Source organism: Poecilia mexicana, unplaced genomic scaffold (genome assembly GCF_051168715.1).
Source record: "Poecilia mexicana isolate PSO_F unplaced genomic scaffold, ASM5116871v1 scaffold_10, whole genome shotgun sequence".
NCBI classification, from domain to species: Eukaryota; Metazoa; Chordata; class Actinopteri; order Cyprinodontiformes; family Poeciliidae; genus Poecilia; species Poecilia mexicana.
The window spans coordinates 2,974,612-2,987,578 of NW_028263379.1; the positions used below are offsets into that span (position 1 = coordinate 2,974,612).

At 40.4% G+C, this 12,967-nt stretch overlaps 2 long non-coding RNA genes across 2 annotated transcripts; both read right to left on the reverse strand.

The window, feature by feature from the left end:
• Positions 1-1,333: 1,333 nt before the first annotated feature.
• LOC148156670 (uncharacterized) lies at positions 1,334-6,048 on the reverse strand. The gene is made up of 2 exons (XR_015764425.1): positions 2,388-6,048; positions 1,334-2,348 (listed from the first exon to the last, which is right to left on the reverse strand). It is a non-coding gene; the product is annotated as an uncharacterized LOC148156670 (long non-coding RNA).
• Positions 6,049-6,075: 27 nt separating this feature from the next.
• On the reverse strand, positions 6,076-6,639 carry LOC106913463 (uncharacterized). Its single transcript, XR_001417278.2, has 2 exons — positions 6,244-6,639; positions 6,076-6,172 (listed from the first exon to the last, which is right to left on the reverse strand). It is a non-coding gene; the product is annotated as an uncharacterized LOC106913463 (long non-coding RNA).
• Positions 6,640-12,967: the final 6,328 nt, after the last annotated feature.

Here is a 12,967-nt window from a genome sequence, read left to right on the forward strand (position 1 = left end):
CTGGAGGTACTGATCCTCCTCCCAGCCGCTTCACACTCATCTGCATACTGCTCCAGTAAAGCTGTAGATCACGACCTGATGAAGCCAGTAGGGCCACATCATCTGCCAAAAGCAGAGGTGTGATCCCAAGTAGGGCTGTTGTAAACGAATATTTTAGTAATCGAGTAATCTATCGATTATTCTTACGATTAATCGAGTAATCGGATAAAAAAAATTATAAAATGAAATATTGGTAAATCTGGCATAATACCGGTGTTACTATCAGATATCAATATCAGTCCAATTTTTTATATTTGAGCATCCCTAACAGTTGCTTTTTTGTAGTTTAGAAAACTAACCTGTAACAATAATAGCTCACTTTCTAAGTTAACCAGAAGAAAAGTTATAGAAAAATCTGAAATTATATTGAATTTAATAACAAAGAGGCAGGCTCACAAATATGCTTATAAAAAATGTCTACAATCCAGCTTTTAGTTTATGTATTCATCTTCAGTGAGTTTAATAGATTAATTAAACTCACCTTGCCACCTAACCTGTCACGCTTTGGGTTTGAAAATACGGGAAATGCCGCCTGGAGTGGGAGGAGAGGGCGAATGAACGAACGTAAGATGGGGTGGAGGGGAGGAAATAGACCAGCGGACTGACGAACCGTTAGACCGGGGGACGAACACGGGGGAAGCAATACGGGATATTTACGACACCTTCACTGGTCACACTCAGAAACTCATCTACCAGCCATGTACGATGCGCTCCGCCACCCGTTTCTTCAGACCGGGATATGAAATTTATTGTGCGGTTCGTCGGTAAAGCTACATTTACACGGTAAGCATCAGCTACTCAGCCGCCGCCCTGTTCAGTCTATCCGCTCACCTCAGCGCTCTTCCCACCGTTCGCTTTCAACCAGCAGCCCCGGAGGAGAAATGCTGCCGTACTCCAGGCATTTCCCCAGTCATTTTAAGGATGCTTATTGGTTCCCCAGAAACGATAAAAAGTCGGGCATTATCATCAATCAATAAAATCCCCACGGGCCAATCTTGAAGATTGGACTTTATGCTGCTGAGACTTAGCTTTTGTCAACATCTTAGAGGCGGAAGTGAGAGCTCCGCGCAACGCAAATGAAGTCCCGGCCGGAACACGGTGCGCTAACTAATAAAACATAAATTAACGAAGCTTCGAGGCAGGTAAATTTTCCTCGAGGAATTTTAGTAATCGAGGTACTCGAATCATTCGAGGAATCGTTTCAGCCCTAATCCCAAGGCCACCAAAATGGATCCCTTCAGAACCCCGGTTGGGCCGAACGTGGCCTCGGACAGAAAACACCCAAATCCAAAAATCTAATCAAATTTTATTTATATATCACATTTCAACAACAAGGCATTTCAAAGAGCTTTACACCATAAAAACACAAAAATACAAAGTCATAGAAACACAGCCAACAACTGAAACATTACATTATCTCACTACATATCAGATTGTTTATAAATGTTCCATTAATTAGCGCATGGCTCTCATCTCGGGTCATGCGATGAGATGAGACTATTTCTAGTTAGAACCTCTCAACCTCACACACCAGCTCAGGCTCCCACCAGAGAGGTGATGCCCATGAAAAGTCTATCGCCCAGGGCAGGGGTGGCCAAGTCCAGTCCTCGAGAGCCACCATCCTGCAACTTTCAGATGCATCCCTGCTTCAACACACCTGAATCAAATGAATGGCTCGTTATCAGGCCTCTGTAGAGCTGATCCCGAGCTTTTGGAGTAAGGATACTTCTAAAACTTGCAGGATGGTGGCTCTCGAGGACTGGACTTGGCCACCCCTGGCCCAGGGTCAGATGGCCAAGGTCCCCTCCCTCGGCCTTCTAACATCCCACATTGCACCCAGCCCTTTTGGCCCACATGTGGTGAGCCCATGGGAAGGTGAACCCACTGTGGGCTGAGCCTGGCCAGACTCCATGTGTTTTGGCACCAGATGCTGCCACGGAGAACCAACTCCAGGCCCGGCTCCAGGGTGGAGCCCTGGTGACCTGCGTCCAGGTGAGGGGACACTGTATCCATTGATTGTGCTCTTCATAAAGGGTCTTTGGGCTGCTCTTTGTCTGGTTCATCACCTCTAGCATTGGGTGACCCTACAAGGGGTATGAAACCCCTGACAGCATAACTCCTAGAGTCACTTCAACACTCAAACACTTTCATCATGATAAGGTGGCAGCCTATGGAGGTGAAGAGAAAATAGGAAATATATTTTTTAAATATAAAATTGCCTAAAAAAAAATAAAATGGGTCAAAATGAATTAAAAATGAGCGTACCTCATTGCTCCAGTCTACTAAACTGGTTTGCTCCAGAACTAAAACTGGTTCTGGATGCAGAGCATCCAGAACCAGAACCAAACGAGGAGAAGCAGCATTCAGTTTCTATGCACCACAAATTTGGAACAAGCTTCCAGAAAACTGTAAAACAGCTGAAACACTGAGAGCCTTTAAATCTTGACTAAAAACCCACCTGTTTAGAGCTGTATTTGAAACGTAATCAATTACGAATTTAATGACAGCTCTTAACTTAATGTAATGTTTTGATTGTTGATTCTATGTTGCATGACTCTGTGTTTTCATGTTTTTATTATTTAAAGCACTTTGAAAGGCCTTGCTGCTGAAATGTGCTGTACAAATAAAATTGGATTGACTGATTGATGACATAGAAGCTAATATAAAAATACCTACAAATTATAAAAAGGACTAAAATCGAATATAAATGTCTGTGCCTCAATTAAAGGGACTATTACAATTATTTCAAAGTGATTTTGAGTCATTAGGTCACATGACCTGGAAGCTATTGAGGAAAAACACTCAATTTTGATGAAAAAAATTCCTAAAAAATGGAAAATGATTTAAAATGGAAAATAAATGTCTGTGCCTCATCTATAGGGACTATTATAATTATTTCAAAGTGATTTTGAATCGATAGGTCACATGACCTGGAAGCTATTGAATAAAACCCCTCAATTTTGATGAAAAAAATTCCAAAAAAATGGAAAATGGCTAAAAATGGAAAACAAATGTCTGTGCCTCATCTATAGGGACTATTATAATTATTTCAAAGTGATTTTGAGTAAATAGGTCACATGACCTGGAAGCTATTGAAGAATAACACTCAATTTTGATGAAAAAAATTCCTAAAAAATGGAAAATGATTTAAAATGGAAAACAAATGTCTGTGCCTCATCTATAGGGACTATTATAATTATTTCAAAGTGATTTTGAGTCAATAGGTCACATGACCTGGAAGCTATTGAAGAAAAACACTCAATTTTGATGAAAAAAATTCCTAAAAAATAGAAAATGATTTAAAATGGAAATCAAATGTCTGTGCCTCAATTAAAGGGACTATTACAATTATTTCAAAGTGATTTTGAGTCATTAGGTCACATGACCTGGAAGCTATTGAGGAAAAACACTCAATTTTGATGAAAAAAATTCCTAAAAAATGGAAAATGATTTAAAATGGAAAACAAATGTCTGTGCCTCATCTATAAGGACTATTAGAATTATTTCAAAGTGATTTTGAGTCATTAGGTCACATGACCTGGAAGCTATTGAAGAAAAACACTCAATTTTGATGAAAAAAATTCCTAAAAAAATGGAAAATGATTTAAAATGGAAAACAAATGTCTGTGCCTCATCTATAGGGACTATTATAATTATTTCAAAGTGATTTTGAGTAAATAGGTCACATGACCTGGAAGCTATTGAAGAATAACACTCAATTTTGATGAAAAAAATTCCTAAAAAATGGAAAATGATTTAAAATGGAAATCAAATGTCTGTGCCTCAATTAAAGGGACTATTACAATTATTTCAAAGTGATTTTGAGTCATTAGGTCACATGACCTGGAAGCTTGAGGAAAAACACTCAATTTTGATGAAAAAAATTCCTAAAAAATGGAAAATGATTTAAAATGGAAAATAAATGTCTGTGCCTCATCTATAGGGACTATTATAATTATTTCAAAGTGATTTTGAGTCAATAGGTCACATGACCTGGAAGCTATTGAAGAAAAACACTCAATTTTGATGAAAAAAATTCCTAAAAAATGGAAAATGATTTAAAATGGAAATCAAATGTCTGTGCCTCAATTAAAGGGACTATTACAATTATTTCAAAGTGATTTTGAGTCATTAGGTCACATGACCTGGAAGCTATTGAGGAAAAACACTCAATTTTGATGAAAAAAATTCCTAAAAAATGGAAAATGATTTAAAATGGAAAACAAATGTCTGTGCCTCATCTATAAGGACTATTAGAATTATTTCAAAGTGATTTTGAGTCATTAGGTCACATGACCTGGAAGCTATTGAAGAAAAACACTCAATTTTGATGAAAAAAATTAATAAAAAATTGAAAATTATTTAAAATGGAAAACAAATCACTGTGCCTCGTCTATATAGACTAGTAGAACAATTTCAAAGTGATTTTGAATCAATAGGTCACATGACCTGGAAGCTATTGAGGAAAAACACTCAATTTTGATGAAAAAAATTCCTAAAAAATGGAAAATGATTTAAAATGGAAATCAAATGTCTGTGCCTCAATTAAAGGGACTATTATAATTATTTCAAAGTGATTTTGAGTCATTAGGTCACATGACCTGGAAGCTATTGAGGAAAAACACTCAATTTTGATGAAAAAAATTCCTAAAAAATGGAAAATGATTTAAAATGGAAAACAAATGTCTGTGCCTCATCTATAGGGACTATTATAATTATTTCAAAGTGATTTTGAGTCAATAGGTCACATGACCTGGAAGCTATTGAAGAAAAACCCTCAATTTTGATGAAAAAAATTAATAAAAAATTGAAAATTATTTAAAATGGAAAACAAATCACTGTGCCTCGTCTATACAGACTAGTAGAACAATTTCAAAGTGATTTTGAATCATTAGGTCACATGACCTGGAAGCTATTGAGGAAAAACACTCAATTTTGATGAAAAAAATTCCTAAAAAATGGAAAATGATTTAAAATGGAAAACAAATGTCTGTGCCTCATCTATAGGGACTATTATAATTATTTCAAAGTGATTTTGAGTCATTAGGTCAAATTACCTGGAAGCTATTGAAGAAAACATTATATTTCTTTGACAGGAATGTTAGGTTCAGTAATTTGTTGATAGTCCCTAAGTGAACCTTCGGGCGCTGCGGCCGGGAGCGATAGAGAACCGCTGGCCGAGAGTAGCGTTCCGAAATCGGATCAACTTTCAGCTAAACGTCGGTTACTCCGCGGAGCTCGGGCCGGGAGCGGTGGAGAACCGCTGGCCGACATTAGCGTTCATAAATCGGATCAACCTTGAACTAAACGCTGCTTACTCCCCGGAGCTCGAATATCGAATATCCAACTTGAAACTAACTTCACTGCGGTGCAATAAGCTAGCCGCCATGCTATCAGGAAGTTTTCATTCAGTAACTCTGGATTGTTTATAGTAATGGAACCTGTTTTTGCCTTTGAATGTTAAGTTTTATACTTGAATTTTTTTGGCAATGTTGAGAGGTTTTATTTTGGCTCTTTGCGTTATTTAGCCTCTTCAGAGCCTTCATATGTTATCAGTCTGTTAAAGATAGTATTTTCAATAGCAGTACAATTTGCACAATGCCTGTTTTGTTTAGTTTTCTTCTTGAAAAAAGTTTATTAAAAACAAGTTTTTGTTTAAATTAAGGTGAATTCATGGTTCCTTTTTCCACATAATGTAACCGGTAGTGCTTATGATAAAAAAAAATATATATATGTTATCGGTATCAGTGATCGGCCCTCATGGGTGATCGGTATCGGTATCGGGAGGAAAAAACCTGATCGGCACATCTCTAATATATATATATATAGCTCATCACATTTCTCCAATGAAATGTTAATAAATTATCCATCTATCTAAGACAGCGTCTTCCTACTCATGTCTCTATCGTAGCAAGAGTTTGACTTCTCAAGACATGGTGGAGTAGCGGGTGTGTTGCATAACTGTCAAGTTTTGGACTTGTGTCATACTGAGAGGTACCAGGACTCGAAGGCAAGCAACAACTACGGACACCAAACTCAGTTTACAGATTTATTGAACAAGAAGGTGTAATGGGGGAAACGATGGAGAGGTGTAGATCAGCGGCAGCAGGGAGGAACCGGGCCAGAGGAGGAACTGAGAAATGTGTGAGCAGTTAGACAGAGGAATAATGACAGGAATGATGATGTAACCTGATGAGGGCTTACGGATTGGGGGTTCAGGTGAGCAGAGGAGGGTACAGCAGTTGGGGCAGCGAGGGGTCTCCAGGTGGGGGAGTTCCAGCAGGTAACTGAGGGTGGACAGGCAGCAGCAGGGTGGTGGTGGTGGAGGAATCCAGGGGCTCGGCCAAGCCGAACAGCGAGGGCCAGGTAGTCCAGGTGGATCTGATTCTCAGAGAGTGGTCAGGGCTGGTTCTAGGAGGAAGAAAGATGAAAGAGGCATCAGGAACAAGTTAGACACTTGAGACAGCACTGAGAGCTAGAGTGTACCACTGTAGAAGCGGAACCATCTGGCATCTTCTTCTGGGAAGCCGCTCCTATTTAAGGCCATTGTTGATTGGAGATGACGAGCTAACAAATTACTATTGCTATCCTAGCATATCAACTAACTGCTAGAAAAAAACAAAACACGTACCTTTGTAGTCAAACTGGTGTCAATCAGCGAGGAATTTGTCCAGTTTAGATTATGTTGAAGAAAATTTTTTTACAAATAGTGATATATCTTCAAATCATATTTGTGGCAGCTGCTTTAGAGTCCAGAAATAGCTTTAACTCCACACATCGGAACTAAACATACACTGCATCGAGTCAAAACGGATGTTGTCTGATGTCATGTGAAAAGGGTCTATTATTACAACTCAAAGAAATTAGTACCCTTAAAATTTAGCTGCATTTGAGAAATGGGTGGTTTTTTTATGTAAATCTGTGAGCTTTAAATTTATTGTTTAAGTGTTTTGATTTGGCCTTTTGATGCTGTTCACCAAAGTGGATGCTATATGGTTGTTTTAGAACAACAGAAGGACACGTGGACATGATTGCACAAAGAAATGTTCATGATTTCAAGAATTTGTAATAAAGAGACAGTTTGGGAAAGAAGACAGCGGTTGTTAGTTTCACTGAAGCTGTTCATGTTTACAGGCTCTCCACTAAGAAGAAAGGAGAAGCCGAGACACATCAATAAAATAAATAAATAAATAAATAAAACAAACATAATTTGTTACAATTGTCCATTCCCAGCTGAGAGATGTAACACATACATTGTCTCTAGAGCTGTGCGTTTTAAATGTTGGTTATATATTTAATGTACTGAGCAATATGTGTGTTCTTAGGAGTATCATTATATGCTCATGTTGTTATTGTGTGCAATGCTGGGACAAACTAAATTTCCCCCATTTAGGGAATCGATAAAGTATTATTATTATTTTAATTCATAATAATAATAATAATAATTCTAACTGACCTAAAACAAGAGAGGTTTGGTCAGATTTAACTTCAGACATTGAGAAAAAATTATATGTGTCTATTTATACTGAATATATATTTGAACCTTTAGTTTTTTTTGTTTTTGTTTTTTTTTGTTGTTTTTTTTACCTGTTTTCAATGTTTCAAGCTCTATTTTTTTTTTTTTTTTGGCAAGGCCTTGCTCTGGACAGACAATCAGGAGCTATGAGTTTCGAGTAGAACCAAATGCTTGTCCACAATGAACAGTCAGTTGAGATGGTTCTACCTAGAACTCATGGAAAGAGGTTTCCATCTCTTCTCCTTCTCATTTGGGAACACTTTGTGTTGGCCCAATGAACAGAAGAGCTGGAGACGTCACTGGGGAGAGACTGGGTTTTCCAGAACTTGAAGAGGGTGAAGACAACGAATAAATGGATGGATTAAACAGTCCAACATGCACATTAATAATCACAGTCTAGTTCCACGTTGCTCTTATTGTTGATCTGAAGCCCTGACCTTGGTCCTCCCTGGCCCAGTGCATCGCTGGTGGTTCACCAGCATTTCATCATCAGCTGCAGGGTTACATCATCACAGATCTGCCTAATTGTTACACTGATGGACACTGAGACAATATGCTGTGCTCTGACCCCCGAATGGCTTTATTAGTAAAACCGTCATATGGTCCTCAGAAGGGATCTATCTGTGGTTAACTTGGGAGAGGGTCATTCAGAGCAACAGACGCAGCACGCAGTGTAAAAGAAAAAGGGGTAGGGGGGGGTGGGGAGAGCATTTTCGTTGCCATGGGCAACAACTAAATGAGTCCTTCACAGTCACAGACACACAGCTTCTTTCATGTATATAACAAGATCCCTCATCCAGCTCCCATCACCCATTAACCCCAAGTCACCTTTGACCCTTCCCAGCAGCTGCATTCAGGAGGAAGTAATCTGTTGTCATGGTGACAGAGAAAACGACTTTTGGCTTTTAAAAAGTTGCATTGTGAAAGGACCCATGCATCCATCCTGACCAGGGTTTTTTTCACTGATCATATCTGTTTATGGCAGTTTTACACCTGCATATATGTGTTACACTGTGTGAGCAGCTAATATTAACAAGCAAATCTAATGCTATCCATCACTTTGTTACTATTAAAGATGCATTAAGCATTTCCATATTTCTGTATGAGTGGGTAAACTTTATTCATGTAGCCACTTTCACAAGTCAAAAATGACAAAGTTCTTTTACAAAGAAAAAAAGCATAGAAAACGTAGAAGATTAAACATGAAAAGAAATGATAAAACAGTCAATACAATGGTTCTGGCTGAAACCTTTGTATGTAAGGAAAATTATAAAAGCAATTAAAAAAAACTTACACGTTAAAATCAGATCAGCATGTGATTTGATTTTAAGCAAGTGTGCCACAAAATTTTGAAGAAAATGTGAAATGTGGCAGCTGGGACCTGCAGCTGTAATTTTTTTAATATTACTTGACATGGTGACAAACAAAGAGAGTTGATTGAAAATGCAATAAAATCAGAGAAACTCCAACTAACAGATAACCTGTATTTCAAAGTGACAATTAAAATAATATAGATTTGTCAGAATGTCAAAATTAAGTTAAAAAAATGTATACTGTTTTAATGTGGTGCAAATTCTGGAGTGAAAATGTATGGCAATTTACATTGGGTAGAATTTATTGATTATTTGATATTGTTGACCTTACTGATAAAATGTAATTTCATTTTACTTAGTCATTTTAAGCTGATAGTATTTATACAGAAGTAAGTAAAATGTAATACATAAATAGAATGAATTTTATAAAAACAACATAATTAGTATGTATGGCTTGGCTACTAGTATTTATTCTATAGACATAAATGTATCCAGGTCACACTTTTTTGAGTGGAGAAATATGATTGCGGCAAAAGCTCAAAGTAGAGATGTGCCGATCAGGTTTTTTCCTCCCGATACCGATACCAATCACCCATGAGGGCCGATCACCGATACCGATCACCGATCACATAATTATTATTATATGAAGGCTCTGACGAGGCTAAATAACGCAAAGAGCCAAAATAAAACCTCTCAACATTGCCAAAAAAATTCAAGTATAAAACTTAACATTCAAAGGCAAAAACAGGTTCCATTACTATAAACAATCCAGAGTTACTGAATGAAAACTTCCTGATAGCATGGCGGCTAGCTGATTGCTGCTAATTCTGAGTGGCTGTTTCTGATTGAGCGGAGTAATTATGCAGAACAGGGAGGAGATCGATTATTTTTTTTAGAGATTATCTGTCTCATGTTGGGACAACTAAAGTTTTAATACGTATGTAAAATTAATTTTTTTAGGTTAGATGCTGCAGCTTAAACAGAGATTCGGTGTGAGAGTCACTACCAGGTGGAGCAGAAGCGAAGCTCCGTCTGTCAAATATTACTACCTGTAGCGCGTAGCAGCGGTTCAACAGCGAGAGCAGAACCAGCGTCTTACATCGCAGCTCGAAGACTTAAATAATTTTGCGGGTTATTTGTTTAGCTTTCTGACCGTCATGCTAATCCGGGTGAATGTTTGTAGCTGTGCGCTGCTTTACCTGCTATCTGGTCGCTCCGTATGTCTTTTTTACTGTGGTGAGCCTCGATGTAGCCAATCTCCGTCAAGTATGGCATTGTTTTTATGTCGTATTAGCTTCGTTGTGTTGATGCATTTTGACGTGCTTCAATTTTCCGCCGCAACACGCAAACTTCCCCATTCACTCAGTGCGTTATAGTTATACATCGCTTAGGATTTGTTGCTGCGCGTTTGCGCAGTGTGAAGGAAAGAGAAGACCAGCTGCACAGGCAGGCTGCGAAATGAGATGATCGGTATCGGCAACAAGAGCCAATGATAGCCGATCACCGATCATGCACTTTTTCATGAAAATCGCCCCGATTATGATCGGTGACCGATCGATGCGTGCCTCTATCGATCGGCACACCTCTAATATATATATATATATATATATATATATATATATATATATATAGCTCAGTGGGTAAGACACCAGTCTACCACCTGGGAGACCGGGGTTCGAATCCAGGTTGGGGCAAGTTACAACAGTGCAATTGAGCTATGCAGTGTGGGTCCCTAGGCAAGACCCTTGGAGCTATATAGCCTACCTCATACAATGAGAGACACTGATAAGCATGACATGCCGGCTCAGACGTCGCCCGGCCAAACAAGGTCTGCGTCAGGTGCTGGGGAACCAGAGCACCTTGATGAAAAATGGGCTACTGGAACAAGACGGAAATGGGCGAGAGACGAAAACATGGATCTGTTGGAATGCTACTACTCAAGTAACCCTAGTCAGAGGGGTTACATGCAAAGACTGAGGGTGGAATGGTTACTTCGACACCCACAGTCTACAATGACTGCCAAACAACTAGTAGCTCAGTGCTCCAACATCCGCAAACGGCAACTGCTATCACAACTTGAGATTGACGAGGTACAACACAAATGCTACGGCATAAGGGAGGAGCCCAAAGGTAAGGTCAGGGGGGAGTTAACTACTCCCCACCCCGAGACTGGGTATGCAGCCCCAGTAATGAACGAACTATCAAAGCTGAACGAGACAGCAACTGACCTGAGAGAGAGAATCGTGGCCCGAATGAACACCAGGCAACCCCGACGCCAATTACAACGGCTGAGTGAAGTACCATCAGAAAGTCTCATTGAAGATGTGAATGCAGCATTGAGAACAATCCCTACCAACACCATAACAGAAACCAATGAGCTGATATACAACTCAGCATCAGTGATCCTTGAAATGCTCGGCTATAAGAGCAACCATGAGACCCAATATCCATCATGGAAAAGACGGTTAGAGGCTAAGATCAAGATAACAAGGAGGGAAGTGAGCCAGCTGTCAGAGCTCCTAAGGGGTGCAATGAAAAGATCAGTACCCAAGAAGTACAGCCAGATGCCCATACCTGAAGCACTCGAAACTGCCAAACAAAGGCTCCAAGCCTTGGCCAGCCGCCTAAAGAGATACACAAGAGAGAATGAAGCCAGGAGGATCAACCGGCTCTTCTCCACCCAACCAGCTAAAGTGTACTCTCAATGGCAGGGTACTAACAACAGAGCAGACCCACCAAGGCTGGAGACTGAACAATACTGGAAAGGCATATGGGAAAGGGAGGCGTCCCACAAGCAACCTCCCTGAACAAGCCCCGGTAACCATCACTGTGGCAGATGTCCAAGAAAGAGTCTCGGGTATGAAAAACTGGACAGCACCAGGGCCTGACATGATCCATGCCTACTGGCTAAAGACTCCATGAGCGACTGGCAGCTCAACTGAACCAGCTGCTACAGAATGGGACTCACCCTGAATGGTTAACTGAAGGGCGCACAATCCTGATCCAGAAGGATCCCTCAAAGGGTTCAGTCCCATCCAACTATCGGCCAATAACCTGTCTCTCTACAACATGGAAGCTCATGTCAGGCATCATAGCGGCTAAGATAAGCGGACACATGGATAAATACATGAGCACGGCACAGAAGGGCATCGGCATAAATAGTAGAGGAGCCAAACACCAACTCCTTGTAGACCACACAGTCGCCCGAGACTGCAAAACCCGACACACCAACCTGTGCACCGCTTGGATTGATTACAAGAAAGCCTATGACTCAATGCCACACACCTGGATCATTGAATGCTTAGAGATGTACAACATCAATAGGACTCTAAGAGCCTTCATTGCAAACTCGATGGGGCTGTGGAAAACCATCCTTGAAGCCAACTGCAAACCGCTTGCACAAGTGTCCATCAAATGTGGCATATACCAAGGAGATGCTCTGTCCCCACTGCTGTTCTGCATAGGCCTGAACCCCCTCAGCCAAATCATCAACAAGACTGGCTACGGATACCGACTTAAGAATGGGGCCACAATCAGTCACCTCCTCTACATGGATGACATCAAGCTGTACGCCAAGAGCGAGCGAGACATCGACTCACTGATCCACACCACCAGGATCTACAGCACTGACATTGGGATGTCATTCGGACTAGAGAAGTGTGGCCGGATGGTTACAAAGAGAGGGAAGGTCGTCCGCACAGAAGGGGTCTCACTCCCAGAGGGAACGATAGCAGACATAGAGCACAGCTACAAGTACCTGGGAATACCACAAGCAAATGGCAACCTCGATGAGGTCACAAGGAAAGGAGCCACAGCCAAATACCTCCAACGAATAAGGCAAGTCCTGAGAAGCCAGCTCAATGACAAGAACAAGATCCGTGCAATAAACAGCTATGCCTTACCAGTAATCAGATACCCTGCCGGAATAATTAGCTGGCCAATGGAAGAGATGAAGGCCACGGATGTTAAGACTCGGAAGCTACTAACCATGCATGGAGGGTTCCACCCCAAATCCAGCACCCTGAGACTGTACACGAGCCGTAAGGAAGGAGGCAGAGGACTAGTGAGTGTGAGAGCCACTGTCCAGGATGAAACATCT